Source organism: Hibiscus syriacus, unplaced genomic scaffold (genome assembly GCF_006381635.1).
Source record: "Hibiscus syriacus cultivar Baekdansim isolate YM2019G1 unplaced genomic scaffold, ASM638163v2 tig00110677_pilon, whole genome shotgun sequence".
In the NCBI taxonomy this organism is placed as follows: domain Eukaryota; kingdom Viridiplantae; phylum Streptophyta; class Magnoliopsida; order Malvales; family Malvaceae; genus Hibiscus; species Hibiscus syriacus.
In genome coordinates this window covers 328,010-340,873 of record NW_024062821.1, presented here as the reverse complement: position 1 = coordinate 340,873, position 12,864 = coordinate 328,010, and the positions used below count along the sequence as shown (strand labels likewise).

Genomic DNA, 12,864 nt, shown 5'->3' with positions numbered 1-12,864 from the left:
CCAAAAAAATAAAATGCTCTGAATTGTTCTTCGTGTTCTTCATAACACGAAAAACATTCAACCTAGAAACCCAGATTTTTTTGAAAGCTTTTTCTCTAATTTATTCGAAAAATCTTATTTGTTTTCGCAAAAAAAACCATAGGGAAGACTAGATCTGAAAAATATCTTTTGGGAAATAATTTCCCCTTTCGATCCTTGGTTTCTTTTTTCAAATTCGAAATAAAATCATAATAAACCCCAAACACAAACACATATAAAACAGTCGAGAAGGGAAAAAATACCTTGTTTATTTATGTTTTTGTTTCGAATGTTACAAGTGCTCTCTTGCTTCGATCTTACTTCTTTCTCTTTTGGTTTTACATGTACATGAGTTTATAGCTTTGTGAACCCACTATTTTTGGGTTGATTTAGAGTTCTATTTCGACTGAAACATGGATTTGTTTTGTTGTTTTTACTGAATGATTTGTGTTGTTGTTGTTTCTGGAACGAGGACTCTCCAAGAATCCTCGAGCTGATCGATGTTTCCCCTAAACGTTCGGTGCTAAAAACCTAGCTTTGTGGCCCATCTGGACCATTGGATTGGTTCAGATCCAACGGATCTGGTGTTGCAACGTTGATATCCAAAAGATGAAACCCTAAGTCATTGGGTCAGGTTGGTTTGTTGGATTCTTGGCCGGGTCGGTTTGCTGGGTCAGGCATGCCCTGGTTGAGCTTCCTACTGGACCTCTTGGACTGATGGATTTGGACCTTAAATTTTAGACCAAAGAAAGAAAAACAAAAATAAATAAAGAAAAAAGAAAACGAATAAAATATAATAAATCATATATAATGTTATACTATATAATATATATATTTTCAAAATATTTTCAAAAACTATATATTATATATATGTTTTTAAAATGTTTTCAAAAACTATATATTATATATGTTTTCAAAATGTTTTTTAAAAAAACTATATTATATATATATATATATATTCAAAATTTTATTAAAAAAATATATATTATATATTATATATATATGCTAAATAGAACCTTGGACGAAAATGAGTGACTACAGAAGCCATACACAGTAACCGACCGAAATCTCAGGGCAGAGCAAATCGAAGCAACCTAGGACAGAACCATCCTAGGATTTTCGGCCAACACTAACAACAAATCGGCCCAAGTAAAAAGGGGATGAGGGAAACAACCCTATTAGGATCGGAAACGACCACCGGCGGAGGGGTATAAATACCCACCAAACCTTCGAAGCAACAAAGAAAAAAACCACGAGGAAATCAATTGAGCAACTAAAGCAACCAGACAAAAAAACGCAACAATACACAACAAGCATACAAAAAATAGCCGAAATTGAAAGCAAAAAGAAACATAGATTAAAGATTTGTCTAACCAAAAAACGCTAAGAATGCATAGAAACCACGTCAGAAAAGGAAAAACTATCGAGAGTTGAAAAGACATCATCGAAAAAGGTAAAATAATTGAAATCTTACTTTTAGATCTACATTTTTGGGGTTTATTTTGGAGATTTAGGAGTTAGATTCGGTTATAAGGTTTAGAAGAGAATCTTTTGGTGTAGTTTTAAGTTTCCCGACGGCCGGCGCGGCGGTTAACAACAGTGGGGTTACATCGGTAAGTAATCGGCCATTGGTCGGTGGGGGAAGGGTTGAGAGCATTTGGGGAAGATTTTTTTGGGAGAGTTTTTGGGTGAAATGAGATAAAATTATTTTTTGTTGTTTTGGTTTTTGGGCTTTATATAGAGAGGACCACTGTGTAAATATGAAATAGTTTAATTATTTTTGCAATCCCTGCACTTTTGATGCGTAATTCATTTTGGTCACCTGTTGTAAATTTGTCTTGGAATTTTGAATTAATTCAATTTAATCCCAGTTTAAATTTCTTATATTTTGCAAATTGACCCCCTAACTTTTTATTTTTCCTTGCAGCTTTCAGTTAATATCAATTCGATCCTTGATTTTTTTTAATTCTTTTCCATTTAATCCTTTTTTTATTTGAAGTTTTTTAGTCTTTTTTTTATAATTTTTTAATTTAATTTAATTGTTTGACATTAATCTGATTTATTTTTTAGGACAATTTTTAAATTTATCAAAGGTAAGCAATTCGGATCGAGCTTCTAAATCTTAATTTAACTTTTAATTTTCTCAATTAAGACAATAGGGAAATTAAATTGGTACCGAAAGTTCAGTACAAGAGTGTTAATCCTTCATTGACTGTAATAGACTCCCGAATCCGATTAATTTTTGGTAAAACACAGATCAGGTAAACGGTAAGTTAAGGTATCCAATTAACTTAATTTTAAATGATCGGTGACAGCTCTAACACATCAAATTTAAGTCGGAACCCAATTCTAGGACCACCCGAATGACGGTTACAACAATTGCATTGCAAACCAACAACAATGCACCATAAATAGCTTCACCTGAAACCAGTAAATGTAATCAACGATACGATAATGGCGTAAGTAGTTATTTTAGTAGTTTATTTCTGGTTAAAGGATGTAAGAGCTGTTTTTTTTAGAATTAATCAAAATTTTACATTTTTGCATTTAATTAAAAATTTAAATTAAAAAATTAATTAATGTATTCATCATTGACCAACAAAAACGGTCGTTGATCATTATATTAAACTAATGCCCGCGGATTTGCGCTAAGAGAAAAGGAATGGAGTTTTTTTTAATCCAAAGTCAAAAGTTAAATCAAGAATCCTATTTCCTCATTCTCACATATATTTTTCTTCTCTTTCCTCTTTAATATTATTTCATAGAATCATCAACTTACAAAGAAGTCAGTAATGAAGTAATTGTGAGTGAAATGGCATATTTGATGGTGGGAAAGGAACTACACCTGTTGATAATTCCATCTATTAGCATAAATGGAGCTCAATCAATCAAAGCTGAGTCTTACTTATACAGAAAAACCGTACTCAATACCTGTGGAGTTGTAGAAGAAGAAGAGTAAACTCTGCCATCTTCTTCTTCTTCCACTTTCCGAGCTTAAGATCTAAAATGGGGTTACTTTTTGTTTTGAAGTTTTGGGGGTTTCATCATTTCATGTGCAACGATTGTAGTGCAACTGAAAGGTTGGGGTTTTATGGTTTCTTACTTTGATTTAGAATTCTCTTTCTTTCAAACCGGAAGCTAAGAGGCTTGATGTGAAGCTTTCAATGTCAAGTCTGAATCAAGCCTTGGTCAGCAGCAAGAACATGAAGGTTGTTTTTTTTTTTTTGTTAAAAAAAGATTGTATGGTACTTTTTCATGTATATAAATCTCGTCACACATGCACGTAAATTGGTTTATTTGTTTATATTTCTTCATGTTCATTCAAATTATAACGAACGATCAATGATTATTAGGGGAAAGCAAGTGCTTGAACTTTGACTTATGGCATGCCTGCGCTGACCCACTGGTTTATCTACCCAACTCGAGGACTCGTGTCGTCTACTTTCCTCAGGGTCATAGGGAGCAGGTCTTTTATATATATATATATATATATATTGCGTTACAAAATCTCTCTCTTTATTTGTTCCAAATACAATGGAAAATGCGATCAATTTACAGGTAGCAGCCACCACTAACAAGGAGGTCGGCACCAACATTCCAAATTATCCAAATTTGCCTCCTCAGTTGATATGGCAGCTTCACAATGTTACCATGCATGTATGTTCTTTCCTTTTTAGTTTACCTCTTCATTTTCAGTCATTCAATGCTGAAAAAGTTCAAGCACAGCCTCTGCATGTGTGTACATATTTTTCAAGCTGATGTTGAGACAGATGAAGTATACGCCCAAATGTCATTGCAATCCTTGACATCTGTAAGAAACATGGCTTACTTCTTCATTAATATACCCTTTTTTTTTTTGTACTCGTACATATTTTTCATATAGGAAGAGCAGAAGGATACGTTTCTTCCTATGGAGTTGGGGATTCCAAGCAAGCAGCCAACCAATTATTTCTACAAGACACTGACAGGAAGTGATACTAGTACCCATGGTGGTTTTTCCGTTCCTCGTCACGCTTCCGAGAAAGTGTTTCCGCCACTGGTAATATATGACTTGTATGTCCCTACCTTCAAGCTGGGTTCGTAGTGCTGGTGTGTTTATTCTTTGTTTGCAGGACTTCTTGCAGCCGCAGCCAACTGCTCAGGAACTTCTTGCGAGGGATCTACATGAAGTTGAGTGGAAATTTTGACATATATTTAGATGTTAGTTTCAACAAAGCATTCTCATATATTATAATCATCTCTAGCCTCTAGGCTATTTGTTCTTTGTCATTAGTAAACAATGCAACTTACATTGTATTTATGTTCTACCAAATGCCTCATGCATCTGATTTTGATTCATTTTTTATCTCCTGAGTTGTATGGTTGTCCTTGTTCTAGAGATACAGTTCCTTTCCTGTATTTCAACTTGTCTCCAAGTCTAAGCTAACTTAAGAAACTATGTCATGGAAATCAAATTTGGATTATTGTGCAAAATATGGTAATGATTCACAAAAATGCATACAGAAAGGTTGCTTTTTAGCCCATACTGTTGAAATATCAACTTTCAAATGTAAAGGAGCATCAAATCCATAGAACAATAAGATGCCGGTGATTTTGTTCCGAAGCCGACAGTCTCAGAAGCCATTAAATAAATTTTTAAACTCAAGAACATATCAACTGAAGTTTACATATCCTAGATTTTGTTCCGAGTTGATGGACTCAGAAGTGGTTTTACGACTTGCTTTTGTTCATCTGATTCATGTTCTTGAAAGCCATCTATATATTTTAATCTTTTTTTCTGAATTTGTGATATGGTGGCAAATAACTTGTGCATATATTGAAGCTATACTGTTTCTATGTTGCATCATTTATTTGTTCATATGCAAATGTCAAATTTCCCCTTCTCCAGGTATATGTATAAATAGTTTGGATCCCGTTAGTCGGCCAAATTCCCATTGGCGATCTGTGAACTATGAAGGTAATTGTTAACATATTTTATTTATACATGTGCGAAAAATTCCCGGTGCGCTTAGTATCCATGATTTATTGTTTGATGTCTATGATTTTTTAGAGCTTTATTCTAGTTGGATGATCATGTGAAGTTGGAATCTTATACGAAACCATATGTCCTGAATGGCGTTCCCTGCTTTACATTTCCTTTTATGTATCTATCCTGTGAGTTTTGGGAAGAGACGCAAAATGCTAAACCCAAGGTTCGCCCATCAGTCCTCGGACAGGAAGAAGTAAGCCAGCAATCAGAGGAGCAGGCTCAAAAACAGCAAAACATAATCCAAAATATCAGCTCAAGCAGAGGCAGCAGGTGAATGCACCTTCATCGATTCTGAAACCAGATTTTATTGACTTGGCAAAATTCTCCGAATCTGCCCCCCCCCCCCTCTGAATATGCTGGGTTCATTGTGTCCTGAAAGCAGTGCAAATCTTTTGATCTTCTCCACAACTGATCAGTCAAATGCTAGCTGATCAGTTACCCCAACAGTCTTGGGCTCCAAAATATACTCATTCACAGGTAAATGCCTTTGCTAGCTCAACATCGGTTCCACAAGTTTCTCCTGGAAAAGACACTATAACCTAGCAAGATATCGGTAACACGGATGCCTGAAATACTACTCATTTTGGTGTTAACAACAATTCCTATGGCCTTCTACTTCCCATCTTGATTCCTGGTTTCACTACTTCAAGTGAAGCTGATGTGCCCTCAATTTCATTGAAGGATCCCTCGTTCCAGACTCCTCTGTATGGTTGCGTGCAGGACTCCTCGGAGTTGCAGAACACAGGGCTAGTTGACCTGTCGTCTCCAACTTGAACATTTGTCAAGGTATATGAGCAGCTGTTTCTAAACTGGATGTCAAATTTCGTCTTAGTTTGATCAAGATTATAATGATGATGTATAGTTTTGTTTTTTGTAGGTTTATAAATCAGGGCCGGTGGGGCGCTCATTGGGCATCTCCTGGTTCAGCAGCTACCATGAGCTGCGAGAGGAGTTGGCTGAGATGTTTGGAATTGAGGGGAAGTTGGAAGACCCTCTTAGATCAGGCTGACAGCTTGTATTTTTCGACAGGGAGAACGATATTCTTCTCCCTGGAGATGAGCCATGGGAGTAAGTATTTTCCATTGTATCATATACATATTCTTTACAATCGATTGTAACATCACGAGACCCAATCTCATCCACGAGACTGGATCATGTGTTTGAGTTAAAACTCGTGACAGTTTTCCTTACATTGTGATGACGATCATTCGGTTATCGTTTCTGTTTTTTTTTTTTAAATTAGGGTATCATTAAAAACCTCTTCTATGCCTATAAGGGGAAAAGAGTACCCACAAGAACTTCATTACTAAATAGAAAACTCAGCCAGTACATCGTTTCGAATAATCTCGGGACAAACTGAGTCAAAATACATAGCTTTACCAGTACTAATAGCCCATTTTGCAAGATTATGAGCAATCATATTACAATCACCTACAATGTAATGAACACTAAACCCATTAGAAATAGACAACAACTGACGCGCCTCAGATAAATGGATCCCGATCATCGAAATGTTTTCAATATCACGGTTAAGTTTATTGACCAGTAGCTTGGAATCAGTCTCAATCATCACACACTGCCTTCTGCAATCTATGGCCTAATGAATACCTCCGATAATTGCATGTGTTTCAGCTAACCATGCTTTCACACACCCGAGAGAAGTCGAGGCCATTCCACCTAAGACCCTACTATCCGAGTCCCTGGCAATGACTCATATAGCTTCCATTCGCGTTCGTAGATCAAAGGAACCGTCAACATTAACCTTCACTACACCCTGCGGAGGAGGCTTCCAGCGTGTCGGATTCAAACCAAGAACAATCCCATCACGAGCGCTCGGAACATAGTGAGGATCCATCTGAAAACTCTGAACCTGGACAAATTCTTCCTGAAGTGACTTCACATTCGCCACAATAACCCAAGGAGGTTGAAGTCGACCATCATGTACCTTTACATTACGTCTATTCCAAATGTTCCAAAGAAGCATTATGAACCCTACAAAATTTTTAACATCAAGCGCAACAAAGACTGTCTCAATCCTGCTTAAGGGAGATATTAACTGACTAGATAAAAAGGAACCTGTCAACCCAGTTGTTATGAAGGCTTCCTAGGCGTACGAGCAATCACGAAGAATGTGCACCATTTTTTACATATCTCTGTTGCACATAGGGCATAAGCTCATCCCTATACCTGCAATCAGAAGGCGGGAACCAACCTGGAGCCCTCCATGCGCCATCCTCCAAGCAAATAACGTAACCTTAGGAAACATTCGAAGCTTGGCAATGACCTTCCATAGATTCGAATTCACCTTTGTTGTATGTGTAGGTATTTGGAGCCACCAATATCCAGATTAAACCGAATAAATCCCGAAATTATGATTTCCCCAAATAATAGTATCCTCCGAGCAAGGAGCTATCGTTGTTGATAAAATGAGCTCAGCATATGATGTCGCAAAAGTTGAACGCACCTTCGTCTCGTCCCACATAGGTCGTCCTACATACATAAATTAAAAACCACATGAACTTTGTCTATTAGAAGTAATATAATCACCTGTTAGATTAACCATCGTGGAACCACCCCACTTATTTGTCACCAAGTTGAGCTTACTATCCGTCCCTATCCTCCAATAAAAAGCTCCATTAAATGCTTGAATCGCCTTATGTATTCCTTTCCATCCATATGAGATTTTGTCTCCAATAGGAGCATTTAAAAGATCCCCATTTGGAAAGTATTTTGTTCTAAGCACACGAGATAGAAAACAATTTGATTATGTAATCAATCGCCAAACCTGTTTTCCAATTAGGGTCATATTGAAAGAACGAAGATCACGAAATCCTAATCCTCCACTACACTTAGGTTTGTAGATTGTTGACCAAGCTACTAGAGGCCATCCTCATTCAGAAATCTTTCCCGTCCACCAGTATCTTCGCATTATTCTAGTCATCTCATTAAGAAGATGCTCAGGCAGTAAGTAACAGTACATTGAGTATTGAGGTAACGCTTGTGCCACTAATTTAAGGAATATTTTTCTGCCCCCATACGATAATAATCTTTTGGTCCATCTAGTTACCCTAACTATGACTTTGTCACGTAGATAACCAAAGGTGTTAGTTTTATTTACCTATGTGAAGGGGAAGACCAAGATAATGCCCCAGGTATTAAACTTCTTGAATACCAATTATATTTGTCATAAGATTGTTGGGAAATAAACTGAGTACGAGTAATTTCCCTATAACCATATTAGTGAGAAAACGAAATAAAAGCGGAAAAATAATACCTGAAATTGATAACGAAGTTCAGTCAATTTTACCTACGTCTCCGGACTCCTGCATATCTTTTACTAAGAGAGAAAATTTACAGGTGTTTACAAAACACTCACTACTCACAAGAAAGCTCTCTAGTATTGGGAGAACGAAATGATTTGGGATGATTTTGAAACTAAATGAGCTAGGGTATTTATAGTTGAAGTTTGAGGACTAATCTTATAAATACCCTAAAGTTCAATGACTCAATTTGGTGATTATCCCTTGCCCAAATTCAATAAAATATGCTGCCTAACATTGAAATTTAAAGCAGGCCCCCACCTTTGAATTTCAAGCAGCCCCCCACCTTTGAATTTCAAGCAGCCACCGCCTGCTAGCATTATTTGACCAACAATCTCCCACTTGAAGACTGGTTTTAATATGTCTTCACACCTCGATCAATGCAGCAGTATTTCTGGTTTTGTTATTCTAGCATGCCAACTGAAGTTGAACACAACTTCAGTTTGTCCGTAGTCACCGTCTTTGTCAACATGTCTGCCGGATTTTGAGCTCCACTAATCTTTTCAAGTTTCAAAATCCCATCTTCCAGAAAAGACCGGATAAAATGATATCTCAATTGTATGTGTTTTGTCTTGGAATGAAAAGATGGATTCTTTGCTAGATGGATATCACTTTGACTATCGCAATACAAGACATTGTTTTCTTGTTTCTTGCCTAACTCTTCAAAGAAACTTTGGAGCCAAACCATCTCCTTGTTGGCTTCCGTAACAGCGACATATTCTGCTTCAATTGTGGAGAGAGCAACTATCTTCTGTAGTTGAGAAACCCAACTCACTGTAGTTCCTCCTAGAGTATAGACATACCTTGTAGTGCTTCTTCTGATGTCAACATTTCCGGCTAAGTCAGCATCTATATAGCCTGTCAGTATCGTATCTCCACCTTTGAAACAAAGTGCTTTGTTTGTGGTACCTCGCAGATATCTGAGGATCCATTTTACTGCTTCCCAGTGTACCTTGCCTGGATTATTCATGTACCTACTAACAGCTCCCACTGCATGAGCAATATCTGGTCTAATACAAACCATGGTATACATCAGACTTTCAATTGCTGATGCATACGACACCTTCACCATGTATACACGTTCTTCCTCCGTCTTTGGTGACTGTTCTTTGGAGAGTCTGAAATGAACACCTAAAGGTGTACTTACTGGTTTAGCATCTTGCATGTTGAACCTGGAGAGTACTTTGTTGATGTACTCAGCCTGTGATAACATCAAAGTCCCCGACTTTGTGTCTCTCTTAATCCTCATCCCAATAACTGCTTTGCAGCGCCCAGATCCTTCATAGCAAACTGCTTCGACAATTTTTGCTTCAAGTTTATAATCTCTTACATGTCTGAGCCTGCAACGAGCATGTCATAAATGTACAACAATAAAATAATGAAGCTATTGTCGAACCTCTTGATGTAGAAACAATAATCTGCTTGGCATCTGGTAAAACCACTGCTACCCATGAAACTATCGAACTTCTTGTACCACTGTCTAGGAGCTTGTTTTAAACCATACAAGCTCTTATTCAACCTGCATACCAGGTTTTTCTTGCTTGCCTCTATGAAGCCTTCTGGTTGCCTCATATAGATTTCTTCCTCCAAATCACCATGAAGGAAAACTTTTTTTACATCTAACTGCTCAAGATGTAAATTCTCTGATGATACAATTTTCAACATCAGTCTGATTGTAGATAGTTTTACGACTGGAGAGAAAATTTCATTGTAGTCAATACCTTCTTTTTGTTGAAAACCTTTAACAACCAATCTTGCTTTGTAGCGTTTACTCCCATCATGTTCTTCTTTGATCTTGTAAATTCACTTGTTATGGAGCACTTTCTTGCCTGATGGTAATTCAGCTAATTCCCACGTCTGATTTGACATAAGTGAGTCCATCTCATCTTTCATAGAAGACTCCCACTTGACTGAATCCTCCATCTACATTGCGTCATCATAGCACTCTGGTTCACTATTGTCAGTCAACAACAAGTAGTGCAAAGAAGGCGAATAATGATGGGTTGGTTTAGGAATTCTGGAGGAACGTCTCAGTTCTGGTGTGCTTGGTTCTTCTTGAACTGCTTCAAGACTGATTTGAACATCATTTCCAGAAATCTCCTCGAACTCAGCAAATTCCTTTGTTTCAGCTTCGGTATTGGAGCTACTTGATTCTATGGTTACCCTGTCTTTGTACATCACATTCTCATTGAAAATGACATCTCTACTTCTGATGATCTTCCGATTTTCATAATCCCAAAATCGGTAACCGAACTCATCACCACCATAACCAACAAAGACACATTTGTTGGACTTGGCATCAAGTTTACTTCTTTCAGTAGAATTTATGTGTACATAAGAAATACAACCAAACACTCTTAAGTGTGAAAGGTTTATTTCTTTCTTGCTCCAAACTTCCTCTGATATTCTGCCATCCAAATGAAATAAGGGCCCACGGTTGATCAGGTAAGTTGCAGTGTTGATAGCTTCATAGAAATTTGGGTAATCCGACATGTATCCTCATGCTTCTAGCACGTTCATGCAGAGTTTTGTTCATGCGCTTTGCTACTCCATTCTGTTGCGGTGTCATGGGAACTATTGTCTTCATCTTGATCCCATTGTTTGGGCAGAAATCTCTGAATCTACAATTTATGTACTCTCCTCCATTGTCAGACCTCAAACGCTTGACTTTCAGACCAGTCTCATTTTTCACCCTAGCCTTCCATTTTCTGAAGGTATCAAATACTTCTGATTTCTTCTTCAGAAAATAAACCCACATCTTCCTTGTAGAATCATCGATGAAGGTGACATAATAATGAGCCTGCAAGAGATGGAATTGGAGATGGTCCCCATACATCAGTATGAACCAACTCTAACTTTTCAGCCTTGGGCGTCTTACCAATCTTTGCAAAGCTGACTTTCTTTTGTTTGCCAAAGATGCAATCCTCGCATAGTTCGACATCTACATTCTTTAGATCCGACAGCTTCCCTTTTGACAAAAGTGTCTTCATCCCTTTCTCGCTCATATGACCAAGCCTTTGGTGCCATAGGTTTGATTTTCCATCAGCATCTGCTGTAGTAATGATATTCTCTAAGTTTGAGGTTATATATAGAGTACCAGTCTTCTTACCACGAGCAATGACGAGTGCTCCTTTGGTAATCTTCCATTCATAACCTGAAAAGGTTGTACTATAACCTTCTCCATCAAGTTGTCCTACAGAAATCAGATTTCTTTTGAGGCCAAGAATATGTCTTACTCCTTTCAGCGTCTAGGTGGTCTGGTTGGCAACTTTAGTCGGATGTCTCCTTTTTCGACGATCTTCAAGGTTTCATCATCAGCTAGATGAACCTTCCCAAAATCACCACTGACATAGTTCTCCATGATTTTTCGGCATGGGTGGAGTGGAAAGATGCCCCTGAATCCAAGATCCATTATTCAATCGGACTGTTAACGCTTAGAATCATGGCATCACTTGTCTCCTCTGTCACGTTTGCAGATTCCTGTGCGCCGGTATTTTTCTTCGGTGCTCGGCAATCTCTTTTAAAGTGACCATTCTTGCCGCAGTTATAACAGGTAAAATCTTTCTTTCCCGTTCTTGATTTTCCCATTCCGGATTTGGTCTTCCACGATTTGAATTTCTTTCTGAAGTTCTCCCTCTGGACTCCGTGTGCAAGACTGAGGAGGTTGATGTTTCACCCGATTCTCTCCGTCGAATTTCTTCGCTTAGTACCAGATCCCAAACATCGTCAAATTTTAATTTGTTGTTTCCCGATGAGCTACTGATTGCTGTAACAGTAGCATTCCAACTGTCTGGTAGAGATGATAAGAGAATTAAAGCTCAAACTTCATCATCGAATTCAATTTCCACGGAACTCAACTGGGTTGTAATTGTGTTGAGTTCATTCATGTGTTGAACCACTGATGCCCCTTCCGCCATCCGCAAATTGAATAATCGCCTTATCAAGTGAACTTTGTTTGAGGTTGATGGCTTCTCATACATACTGGAGAGAGCCGCCATAAGTCCCGCCGTGGTTTTTTCCTTTGTTATATTGAAAGCAACATTGCGGGACAACGTCAGTCGGATAACTCCGAGGGCTTGTCTGTCGAGAAGAGACCAGTCTTCATTCTTCATGCCCTCTGGTTGATTTCTTGAGAGAGGTTGATATAGATTTTTCAAGGACAGAAAATCTTCAATCTGCATCTTCCAAAAGTCAAAGTCTGCACCATCGAACTTCTCAATTTTCACCTTCCCTGCGTCTGTAGCCATCGCTCCCACTCGAATCTGGCTTCGTTTGGATTATTTCTGACAATTCTTGCGAACCACCGTGTATTAGAACACTTCCGTCGACAAATTCGTATCGCCGATAAAATTTCACTATTCACAAAATTTATTATTTACGTGAATAGTAATCTCGCAAAAAATTAACAAAATTCACAACCAAAAGCTCTGATACCAGTTGTTGGGAAATAAACCGAGTATGAGTAATTTTCCTATAACCATATTAGTGAGAAAGTGA

At 37.8% G+C, this 12,864-nt stretch overlaps 1 pseudogene; it reads left to right on the top strand.

The window, feature by feature from the left end:
* The first annotated feature begins 2,830 nt into the window (after positions 1–2,830).
* LOC120138017 lies at positions 2,831–6,119 on the top strand (annotated as a pseudogene).
* The last annotated feature ends 6,745 nt before the right edge of the window (positions 6,120–12,864 follow it).